The sequence below is a fragment of the Scyliorhinus torazame genome, chromosome 1, assembly GCF_047496885.1.
Source record: "Scyliorhinus torazame isolate Kashiwa2021f chromosome 1, sScyTor2.1, whole genome shotgun sequence".
Classification (NCBI taxonomy): domain Eukaryota; kingdom Metazoa; phylum Chordata; class Chondrichthyes; order Carcharhiniformes; family Scyliorhinidae; genus Scyliorhinus; species Scyliorhinus torazame.
The window spans coordinates 120,766,443-120,778,492 of NC_092707.1; the positions used below are offsets into that span (position 1 = coordinate 120,766,443).

General features: G+C 47.3%; 1 protein-coding gene across 2 annotated transcripts in view; it reads left to right on the plus strand.

The window, feature by feature from the left end:
* Positions 1 to 12,050, plus strand: part of wasf2 (WASP family member 2) — a 137,253-nt gene that overhangs the window by 73,620 nt on the left and 51,583 nt on the right. The window contains exon 1 of one of the 2 annotated variants that reach the window (XM_072500586.1): positions 10,344 to 10,491. The exons of the other annotated variant lie outside the window; for it this stretch is intronic. The gene's annotated coding sequence lies outside the window, so the exon portion shown is untranslated. Of the gene's footprint in view, positions 1 to 10,343; positions 10,492 to 12,050 lie in introns of those variants that run through there. 2 annotated transcript variants of the gene reach the window in all.

Consider the following 12,050-nt stretch of genomic DNA (forward strand, 5'->3'; position numbering starts at 1 on the left):
TTGGTATCCCCCTCTTCGCTGATCCACCCACCCAAAGTCACTATATTGGGGCTCCTGCTGGTAAACTACCATTTCTGCCCCTTGTTGGGGTCGCAGATCATCCTTTTTCATTACATACTCAGTCTTAACCTTTGTAACTGAGCCTCCTTCTGGGCCTACACCCTCCTTCCAGTAAAATCTGACTGCCCTTGCCATCTGGGAAGGGTCGTTCTCTGTCCAATTCATGTTATTACATTTCACAGCAGTAACCACAGAAGGTGGTAGGCAATGCATTAACATAGCACAGTATTGAGGGGAATTCTGACCATTTTGATACAGCAAATCGCCTGACTGCCCCCGGTAGATTTCATTAAAACGCCCCAGACATTCCTATGGCTAATCAATCTTCCTAGGTTTTAGGTCTAAGATAACAGAAAGATTTATGGGCCTTTGAAATGTGCTATTCAACGCATTCAAGATCTGTGTCCTTCTTTTCTCTATTTGCTCTCTTTTTTTTTAAACTTAAAAATGTTTGAAAATTCAAATTGAATTACTGCAACTTGCAAGCTTAGCTCTGATCTCAACTCAGAACTAAATTTACAATTTGCTTAACACAAACTTGTATAACATTTACAACTTAATTATTTCTTTATCTTAACAATTTTTTCTTTTAACAAGTTTTTTTTCTGTTACATACACATAAGTATTAGCAAAATCAACTATCATAAGTATTAGCAAAATCAATTATCATCTTCAGATTGACACTTTTTAATATGGTGTCCATGATCTTCTTTAAGTTTCTATTAATCTCCAGATAAAATGAGATAAACCTTATTTCAAGTAAGTAAAATTTAAGATTCTGGCAATTTCAATCAATTGCTTTCGAAAATAATAACTTTTATCAAAGAGGTAGAGAAACCCACTGGTTTCCTTTAATTAATTCAAAACGTAACTTTGCTGGTGTTCACTGACTCAAAGGAAAGGTATCCGATTACACTGCAGGCTGTTATCTCAAGGCCTGAGTGAGAAGCACTGTCTGTTTTCAACTCCGCCTGCTGCTGTTAACCCTTTGAGAGACTTCTGCTTCAACCTCACAATCTCAACTAGACCTCGGAACTTTACAGTCCAAGGAGACAATTTTAGCTTAATCAACTATATATTTAAAACACTCACACATAGAGTTGAACCATCTTCAGATTTAAAAACAGTTATACTGGACTGAACCCCCATCTATTGAAGTCCCATCAGCCCCTGAACCCATATAATAGACTGAACCTTTATTATTTAAAGTCCCATCAGCCTCTGAACCCTAATAATAGACTGAACCTTTATTATTTAAGTCACATCAGCCTCTGAACCCCGATAATAGACTGAACCTTTATTATTTAAAGTCACATCAGCCTCTGAACCCCGATAATAGACCGAACCTTTATTATTTAAAGTCACATCAGCCTCTGAACCCCGATAATAGACTGAACCTTTATTATTTAAAGTCACATCAGCCTCTGAACCCCGATAATAGACTGAACCTTTATTATTTAAAGTCCCATCAGCCCAAAACCCTAACCCAAGCCGAAACAACAATATGAAATCCCATCAATTAAAGTGCTAATCCCCAGACTGACCTGTGATTTCGTCGAGGCGGTCTTTCTGTGCCAACCGCGAGTGACCAGACTAATCAGACGATAAGAAGAGGGGAACAATCAATGCTGGTCGTTTTCCATTTCTACATTGAGGGCCCTTTGTTCCCGTCCTCCTGTTCATAATCAGTCTAATTCTGATTTCGCAGTTGGAACAGGATCGCCCAGAGAAATCCCGGGTTTCGGCACCAAATGTTGATCTCCTATCTTCTTTCTCTGTCAGTCTGGCCTCAATAAAAGTTGAGACGGATTTGCACGTAAACAGAAGTTATTTATTTAGCTTGCAAGCTTAATCATCTTACAGAATGTAACAGGACGTCCTGCCTCTTACACTCCAGAAAACGACTGAACTACCAGACAAAGGGATCTCTGCAAAATCAGTTCAAATGGTATCAAGTTTCACATACTCGACGGACATAGGTCAGCCTAGGTCCCTCCTGACCTGTTTAATCTATTCTGATTGGCTCACTTCCAATCCCTTTCTCTGGCCCCTATCAATGCATCCTCACTCTTATAGACACACCTCTTCCTGCTTTTTCCATGCGGTCCCAAATTCCTTTGTCCCTAACTAAAAGAATCAAAGTGGCTTATTTCTACATTACATTAACTAGTATCTCTAAAGTAACTATTTTATATCACATTCGTCAGGATAATTGGAAAAATAGTCAATTATAATGACGTAGACCCTGCTGAGCGCATGAAAAAGGTCCACACCCACCTTCGCCCAGGGGGACGTTACCAACTCATGGGGCTGAAGTGTCTCGGGGGTTGCGCCGGCTGAAACCTTTGGCAGGTGGGGCAGTTGAGCACCATGTTGGCGATGTCGTCGCTGATGCCCGGCCAGTACACAGCTTCTCGGGCCCTCCGCCTGCACTTTTCAACCCCGAGATGGCCTTTGTGCAATTGTTTGAGGACAAGCCGGTGCATGCTGCATGGGATCACAATCCGGTCCAGCTTTAGGAGGACACCATCAATGACGGCCAAGTCGTCCTGGACATTGTAGAATTGTGGGCACTGCCCCTTGAGCCACCCTTGGTGGCGCATCACACATTGTAGAAGGGGGTCAGCCCCAGTCTCACGGCGAATGTGGGCCAGACTTGCATCAGTAGCCGGCAGATTAGCCGATGTGAAGGCTACTTGTGCGTTGACCTGACAAACGAACCCCCCCGATTCAGGCTCACTGCTCTGGACAGGGCATACGCGATGATGAGGTGTGGAGACAAGTTGGAAGTCGTACCACCGGAGCTTGAGCAGAATGCGCTGGAGGCGAGGGATCATCTCATTGAGGTCCTTTTGTATGATGCCGACCAGGGCGCGATGGTCGGTCTCCACGGTGAACTGCGGAAGACCATACACATAGTCATGGAATTTATCTATGCCGGTTAACAAACCCAGGCACTCCTTTTCAATCTGCGCATAGCGCTGTTCTGTGAGGGTCATGGCCCGCGAGGCATAGGCGACCGGGGCCCATGATGCAGTGTCGTCCCATTGCAGGAGTACCGCCCCAATGCCGGACTGGCTGGCATCAGTCGAGATCTTTGTGTCTCGAGTAGTGTCGAAGAACGCCAACACCGGGGCGGTGGTGAGCTTGATCTTGAGCTCCTCCCATTCCTTCTGGTGTGCGGGCAGCCACTGGAACTCTGTAGTCTTCTTTACCAGGTGACGAAGAGCTGTTGTGTGCGAGGCAAGGTTGGGAATAAACTTCCCCAGGAAGTTGACCATCCCGAGAAAGCGTAGCACTGCCTTCTTGTCTGCCGGCTGCGGCACGGCTGCAATAGCTGCCACTTTGTCGGCATCCGGACGCACCCCTGACCGGGATATGTGGTCCCCCAGAAACTTTAGCTCAGTTTGGCCAAAAGAACACTTGGCTCGGTTGAGGCGCAGGCCGTGATCTCGTATCCGAGCAAAGACACGCTGGAGATGACTGATGTGCTCCTGTGGTGTGGTGGACCAGATGATGACGTCATCAACATAGACGCGCACCCCCTCGATGCCCTCCATCATCTGTTCCATGATTCGATGAAACACCTCGGATGCCGAGATGATGCCAAACGGCATCCTATTGTAGCATTATCTGCCAAAGGGAGTGTTGAAAGTGCACAGCTTCCTGCTTGACTGATCCAGTTGAATCTGCCAAAAGCCCTTTGAGGCATCAAGCTTTGTAAAAATATTAGCCCGGGCCATTTCGCTCGTGATTTCTTCCCGTTTGGGTATGGGGTAGTGTTCCCTCATGATGTTATTGTTCAGGTCTTTCGGGTCGATGCAGATACGGAGCTCGCCAGAGGGCTTTTTTACGCACACCATGGAGCTGACTCATGGCGTAGGCTCCGTGACCCGAGAAAGCACTCCTTGGTCCTGGAGATCCTGCAGCTGCTGCTTGAGGCGGTCCCTGAGTGGTGCTGGGACTCTACGAGGTGCGTGAATGACCGGTGTGGCGTCCGGTTTGAGCCGTATTCTGTAAGTGTAGGGCAGTGTGCCCATGCCCTCGAAAACCTCCTGGTTGTGGGCGAGGAACGAGTGGAGCTGCGCCCTAAAGTCTGCATCCGGGAAATCGGACGTTCCTTCTGGAGACAAAGTGTGTACCCGCTGAACGAGGTGGAGGATCTTGCACGCCTATGCGCCTAACAGAGAGTCCTTCGAGGATCCAACTATCTCAAAAGACAGTGTGGCTGTGTATGAATTGTGTGCAACCTCGAGCTGGCAGGACCCCATGGCGGGGATAACATTACCGTTGTAATCGACCAACTGACAGCGGGATGGCCGAATCGGTGGTTTGACCTTCAAGGTGTGGAAGGCTGACCATGCAATGAGATTGGCGGAGGCACCAGTGTCTAAGCGGAATGTGATTGGTGATCGGTTGACCGTTAGGGTGGCACACCATTCATCGCCCAGATTAACGCTGTGCACTGGCATCGGCTGGTGGGTCCTACTTGGGGACATCCGATTTCTGTCTATTACCGCAACGCGGAAGGGTTCCTGGTCGTCGGTATCACCGGTCTGTATATCGTCAGGGTATGACTCGGTGTATGGAGGCTGAATGGCCTGCACGTCTCTGCGAGGCTGGCGGAATTGCGGAGCGTTGGCAGGTTGAGCTGCTCGACAGCAGGCAGCATAGTGGCCCATCTTGCCACAGCGGAGGCATTGTTGAGTTTTGGCTGGACATTACCGCTTTAAGTGTGCGGATCCACAGTTGCCGCACGTCGCGACGTCATGGTATTCGTTGCGCCACGGCGCATGCGCAGTGCGGTCCTGCGTAGAGCGCGCCGGCGCATCACGTCCCTCTGCGTCGACGTCCCCTCTTTTGCCGCATCCAGGCGCGGGAGGCCTCGGAAAGCGCGCGAAATGGCCTCCCTCGTCCGGGCCGCGGGCCGGGAGGAACTCGATCGACTGGACCCGCTCGGCCTCGTAGGACCCCTGCCGTGCTGATTCGGCCGCCTGGAATTGGGAGTACCGGCTGGTCGCGTTTTCGAGGAGGTTGCAGGTTTCGATGGTGGTGGCTAGGGTGAGGCGCTTTATTCTGAGGAGCTGCTGGCGTAGGATGTCCGTGGTGACCCCAAAAACTATCTGATCCCGAATCATGGAATCGGAGGTGGCCTCATAGCCGCAGGACTGCGCGAGGATACATAGGTGTGTCAAAAAAGATTGAAAAGGCTCATCCTTACCCTGCAGGCGCTGCTGGAAGAGGTACCTCTCGAAGCTCTCATTAACTTCCACGCTGAAGTGTTCCTCAAATTTTAGTAAGGACCGTCTTGTACTTCGTCTTGTTCTCGCCTTCCGCGAATGCAAGGGAGTTGTAGATGTGGATGGCGTGTTGCCCCGCCGTGGAGAGGAGGAGGGCGATCTTCCTGGTGTCCGATGCATTCTCCCTGTCTGTGGCTTCTAAGAAGAGCTGGAAGCGCTGTTTAAACAGCTTCCAGTTGACGCCGAGATTTCCAGCAATTTGGAGCGGCTGCGGCGGGCTGATGGTGTCCATGGCGCAGGATGGCGGATCTCTGAAGAGGTGCAGGTAGGTCTCACAGTCGCTGGCGAGTTTCCAGTCCTGGTATGTCGTGTTGGGTGTTCCAATACACAAACGAACCAACACGGTTGTAGATGGTACAACTCTGTTTTATTATTCTGTACAATAACAACTGTTACCTTCTGGCTGTGGTTCGTACTTCACCAGTTAACCTGTGGACCCAGCCCTCGCACTATCTGAGAGAGGCACTCAGCACATGGTGTATGTCTGAGTGGCACGCTGTGAGCTCTGTGCTCTGAGCTATCTCTTGGTAGAATGAGCGGGAACTGTGGTGTTCCCTGTTTTATAGTGCGTGTGCTCTCACTGGTGATTGGCTGTGATGTTGTGTGTGTGTTGATTGCTCTGCCTATCTGTCCATCAGTGTGTGTGTGTGATTGCACCATGATATGTTAATATGGATATCATGACAGAGCTGTGAAGCAACTGTGCTAACCACTGTACTAATCTCTTCTGACATTTTGGCACATTACAACTCAGAATTGCTGACCATAATAGCAACAAATGCATTGTCTACAGGTCTGGGAATAGTTTTATTTCAAGTGCAGAGAGATGGCAAGCATAGACCTGTCAACTATGCCTCAAGGTCACTACCAGAAACAGGACACCGATATGCCAATACAGAAAAAGAAGCATTGGCAGCAACGTTGACATGGAAAAATGTTTTAGACTGTGTTATGGGATTGCATTACAAAATTGAAACAAACCTTAAGCTACGAGTCACCCTTCTGAACATGAAAGGAATTGCGAAGCCGAGCAACGAGATGAAGAATGTCTCCAATTCTGAGAGCGCTGTCTGGAAGGATGGCCTGACTATATTCTCACTAATCCGATACGGGAGTACTTTGAACAGGGCAAGGACCTCACAGTTATTGATTACATACTAATCTTAATAATAATCTTTCTTATTGTCACAAGTAGGCTTACGTTCCACTGCAATGAAGGTACTGTGAAAATCCCCTAGTCTCCACACTCTGGCGCCTGATTGGGTACACTGAGGGAGAATTCAGAATGTCTAATTCACCTAACAGCACGCCTTCCGGACTTGTGGGAGGAAACCAGAGCACCCGGTGGAAATCCATGCAGACACGGGGAGAACGTGCAGACTCCACACAGACAGGGACCCAAGTGGAAATCAAACCCGGGTCCTTGGCACTATGAAGCAACAGAGCTAACCACTGTGCTACCATGCCACCCTCAACGAATCAGTAGTCATACGAGAGAACTTTAGGTTGGTATTCTTCAAAGACTTCACCATGGTCATCAGGAATAGCACAATGCTGTGCAAGGGCACAGCAAACAACCTGGTGGCCAGGCATTACTTGCTTAATAGAAGAAATTATTTCTAACTGTTCTATTTATGCCATAAGCAGCAAGAACAAACACTCAAATCCAACATCATCACGAATGGCCACGAGAAAGGAAACACAGCATGAGGTGTGGTGATATGCATGTGCACAGTAATGTATATAGTTATCTATATGACTTCCAACCAGCAGGTGGCGATAGTGATCCACCATGTGACTCCAGAGATCCGGCAGTTGGTAGTAAGTCATATCAAAGGACAGTTGCATTGGAAGGAGCTCCAAAAGAATTCATTCAACGTTACCGTTTGTGTTATAGTTTATTAGTTATCTTTCCACGTGTTAATTTTGTCAATAAACTATCTTACTGGTAAAGAACTAGATGTTTTGTGTGCATCTTCACCACAGCCACAACACAGAACATAAAGTGAGGAAGAACAGAGAACCAACTAGTCTTGGAACTTTAATCACTGGCATCGAGCTCATGTGTTCCCAGTGCTGAGGCCTGGGGAGAGAGTTTGGGTTCAAGATCAACTGAAGGAAGGTACAGTCATTGAAAGGTCTCCCGGCACGATTCTCCAAAAAGGAACAAAGTCCCCTAGCGAGTGTGTTTAGTTGCGACTTGCGTTGAATAAGGCGCCTGAACGGGGAATGCACAGCCATTCTGTACAGTAAGAAGTCTTACAACACCAGGTTAAAGTTCAACAGGTTTGTTTCGATGTCACTAGCTTTCGGAGCGCTGCTCCTTCCTCAGGGGGGAGCTCTGCTCGTCAGAACTCCCCATTGTAGTGAGAGATTGGGATGTAATTTTTAAATAGTGTCCTGATCTCCAAGGCCCCCGAAACAATCCCTGACCTCGCCCCCAGCCTGAATGCACTATGGCAGTGCCAACCTGATACCATGGCAGCTGGCAGTGCCACCTAGGAACCTTGGCAGTGCCAGTCTGGAACCCAGGTGGCACTGCCAGTGTGCCAGGCTGGCACTAGCAATGCCAAGGCATCATCCTGCCCAAACGGCATGCAGCTGGGGGCCTCCGATCCCCTGGGCCGCCTTCCATGAGTGCTGTTCTGCCTGGTTTCTGTTTGTGGGGACCAGTGCTGAACAGCACTTGTCCGAGGTCTCTGAGGCGAAGGGATTGAATTCCCAAGCCTCAGGTCTCGGGAATCTGCACATTAAGCCTCGCTCTAATATGCACATTTGCTCAAAAGGGCAGGATTCACATTGCAACGTCTCGTAAGATTACGTCGAATCTCGCGAGACGTTGCGAGCTGGGTAGATCCCGGGAGCTGGGTCTCCCGGCTTTCAATGGCCACACTGTGCCACGGTGAGCTGCTTTTCGGGCTCAGTGAGGCCGTTGCATCACGCCATTCAAAACCAAGATTGTACAGGATTGAGACAGATCAAGGAGAAATCACAGTGCCTTAATATTCTTTGAGAGAAAACCAATAGAAATTTGGATTTAATACTCAGATCTTAATGAAGAGGAAAGACTTACTACAAGCTCTACAGTTATCCAGGAGACAAACACTTACACCGACAGAAGGGAGAGTATGAAATATCGTCAACCTTAAAAGATCAGAACGAGATCAGGGAGTTTGGTCACCTCAATGATTAAGCCTGTGAAGTCTGAGACAATGGGAGAGGTGTAGGAGGGTGTAAATATGAATGAGATACAGATTTGGGTGAGATGTAAAGGCTCAACAGCAGAAGCATGCATGATGCTTATATAATAATGTCAGGTCCCATAACAGAGAAGGAAGGGAGATCTGGAAAGAGGAGAAGCCCCTTCCTCATGAAGAGTACCAATAGTGTAAATGTTTACTCTAAATAAAGGGGAATGATTTTGAGAAACTGCAGACTTGAGCAGCATTCTTTGGGAAAATAGACAATCCCCCAAACTTCTGTCTCAACACCGATTACAAAACAAGAAGACATTTGATTAAAAAAATTATGAGGGTCTGGACAGAGTAGGTAGGGAAACCTTTGTCCCATTGGTGGAAAGATTGAGAAGAAGGCACAGATTTAACTTCCTTCTGTGTTGCAATCATTCTGTGATTTTGTAAAATCTTTACTGTATTTCTTTTAAGGTAGGACAGAAATCTTACATGAAGCAATGGTGACATGAAAAACCTGTTTACGGAGCGAGTGGTTAGGATCTGGAATGCTCTTCCTGAGTGTGGTGGAAGCAGATTCATACAGGGAGTGGTTAGGATCTGGAATGCACTGCCTGAGAGTGTGGTGTAGGCAGATTTGCACAGCGAGTGGTTAGGATCTGGAATGTGCTGTCTGAGAGTGTGGTGGAGGCAGATTCAATCAAGACATTTAAAAAGGAATTGGATTATTAACAGAAAAGAATGTGCAGGGGAGTGACATCAGATGAATTGCTCCATCGGAAAGCCAGCACAAACATGATGGGGTGAAGGTGCTGCAACTTCCTTCTGTGTTGTAACCATTCTGGGATTTTGTAAAATCTTTACTATATTTAAGGTAGGACTGAAATCTTACAAACATAAAATGTCTATTTTTTTTAGAAAAGGGCAATGATTGCAACAGGACAGCACGGTGGCACAGTGGTTAGCACTGCTTCCTCACAGTGCCAGGGACCCAGGTTCATTTCCAACCTTGGGTGACTGTGTGGCGTTTGCACTTTCTCCCGATGTCTGCGTGAGTTTCCTCCGGGTGATCCGGTTTCCTTCCACAGTCCAAAGATTTATGTGCATGTTAGGTGGATTGGTCATTATAAATTGCCCTTTAGTGTTCAAGATGTGCAGGTTAGGTGGGGTTACCGGGATAGAGCAAGGTAGTGGACCTAGATAGGGTGCTCTTTCAGAGGGTCAGTGCAGACTCAATGGGCCGAATGGCCTCCTTCTGCACTGTAGGAATTATGTGATTCCATGATTCAAATCCAACAGATCATATTGCAAAATAACCCAGATTGCCCAATGCCTGTAAAATGTCTGCAGGTGCTCAAAACAATGGTGTGAATGTCCCATTACTAAATACTGCTGTGAATTGCTGAGCTTTCAACCTCTGCATAAACTTGTCAGTTTTGGAATGCCCAATTTTGGGACAGCACCAATATTCCAGAGGGGTGTTTTAAATTATCAATAATAATTAAGCAGGTAAACAGTTAATATATTACAATAATTGCAGTCTTAAAATGATTCCATTATTTATAATCAGAGAAAACAGCTGACATGAATTAAAATTGAACAGTTTCTGTTTTCTAACCCTTTCGGTTTTAATCCCTCTCCACCCCCCCTTCCTTTCCCCCTAATCTGAAATGGTTTTTCCGGCGTGTCAGATCAGGCATTACGTCACTGCTCAGTGCGGAACCGACGTCGAACAGATTGACATAACCTCTAACCAATCAGACTACAGGGTCGGGCCGAGTGCCGGAAGTCTCCCGCTGATCACCATATCGGGGCGGGCTTAGGCGTTGCTATGTCGGGCGGTGGCGGCGAGACTGAGGGCTGGAGCTCGGCGATTTGAGGGCGAGTTTGGAAGCGGCTGATCCTGGCAGTCGGGTTGAGTGAGGTGTTTGCTGTTTCAGGTCGGTGCGGGGGCAGGGGTATTTTTGGTGCGGGTGGAAAGGACGGGACGGGACGGGGACGGGGACGCTGCCAGGTTGTGAGGCTGGAGCCGGGCCTCTCTTCCTGCCAAATAGCGAGCACCTTGGGAGTCTCTGAATGCAGGGAGCAAGTCTCACTCTGTGGGACAGACGCTGGCTGGCCTCAGTCAATATCCTTGCTTTTAACGATCCCAGTTGATGTAATACCTGGGTAGGAAGATCCCAGAATGGAATCCTTGCTCAAAAGACTAACTTTACAAAAACTAAAACATGGAGGAACAGAGTCACCTGACTGCTTATTAGTTTTAACAACAAGAAAAAGATCATAGAACTAACTCATAAAAATTACAGCACAGAAGGAGGTTATTTAACCCATCTTGTTCATGCCAGATATTTATTAAACATGAAAAAACTGGGTTATGATACCATATTTCTTTACTTCCACCCGTGCCCCCCCCCCCCCCCCCATCATAAGAATTACACACAGGTTTTAGGATTAACACAGATTACAAAGAACATCTTAAACTACAATGGTCTCATTAACACAATCTCTTTTAAGCACACAAGATGACTGGGGTCAAGTATACGCACTCTGCTCTGTACCCAAGTTAGTGTCAATGGTTTTCTCCTCTTCCCTGCCTGCCCAGATGATTATCATATGAGAGCTTCCAAACTCCACTCCCAGAAACAAGCTTTAAAATCCTCTCTTACAATAATGCTTTCCTTTTACGGTTTGCATTCTGAAATTCGGTCCCATGTTTTACAAATGACACTTTTAAACAAAGCTTCCTCTTCACTTTTGACAGTGAATCCAGTCCAGGATTTCACAACATCCCCTTAGAACATGGAACAGTACAGCAGAGAACAGGCCCTTCGGCCCTCGATGTTGTGTTGAGCTTTGTCCGAAACCAAGATCAAGCTATCCCCCTCCCTGCCATTCTGGTGTGCTCCATGTGCCTATCCAACAACCGCTTGAAAGTTCCTAAAGTGTTCGACTCCACTATCACAGCAGGCAGTCCATTCCACACCCTAACCACTCTCTGTGTAAAGAACCTACCTCGGACATCCCTCCTATATCTCCCACCCCAAACCTTATAGTTATGCCCCCTTGTAACAGCTACATTCACCTGAGGAAATAGTCTCTGAACGTTCACTCTATCCCCCTCATCATCTTATAAACCTCTATTAAGTTGCCTCTCATCCTCCTTTGCTCCAATGAGAAAAGCCCTAGCTCCCTCAACCTTTCCTCATAAGACCCACCCTCCAATCCTGGCAGCATCCTGGTAAATCTCCTTTGCACCCTTTCCAATGCTTCCATATCCTTCCTATAATGAGGTGACCAGAACTGCACACAATACTCCAAATGTGGTCTCACCAGGGTCCTGTACAGTTGCAGCATAACCCCACGGCTCTTAAACTCAAGCCCCCTGTTAATAAACGCTTACACACTATAGGCCTTCTTCATGGCTCTATCCACTTGAGTGGCAACCTTCAGAGATCTGTGGACATGAACCCCAAGATCTCTCTGTTCCTCCCCATTC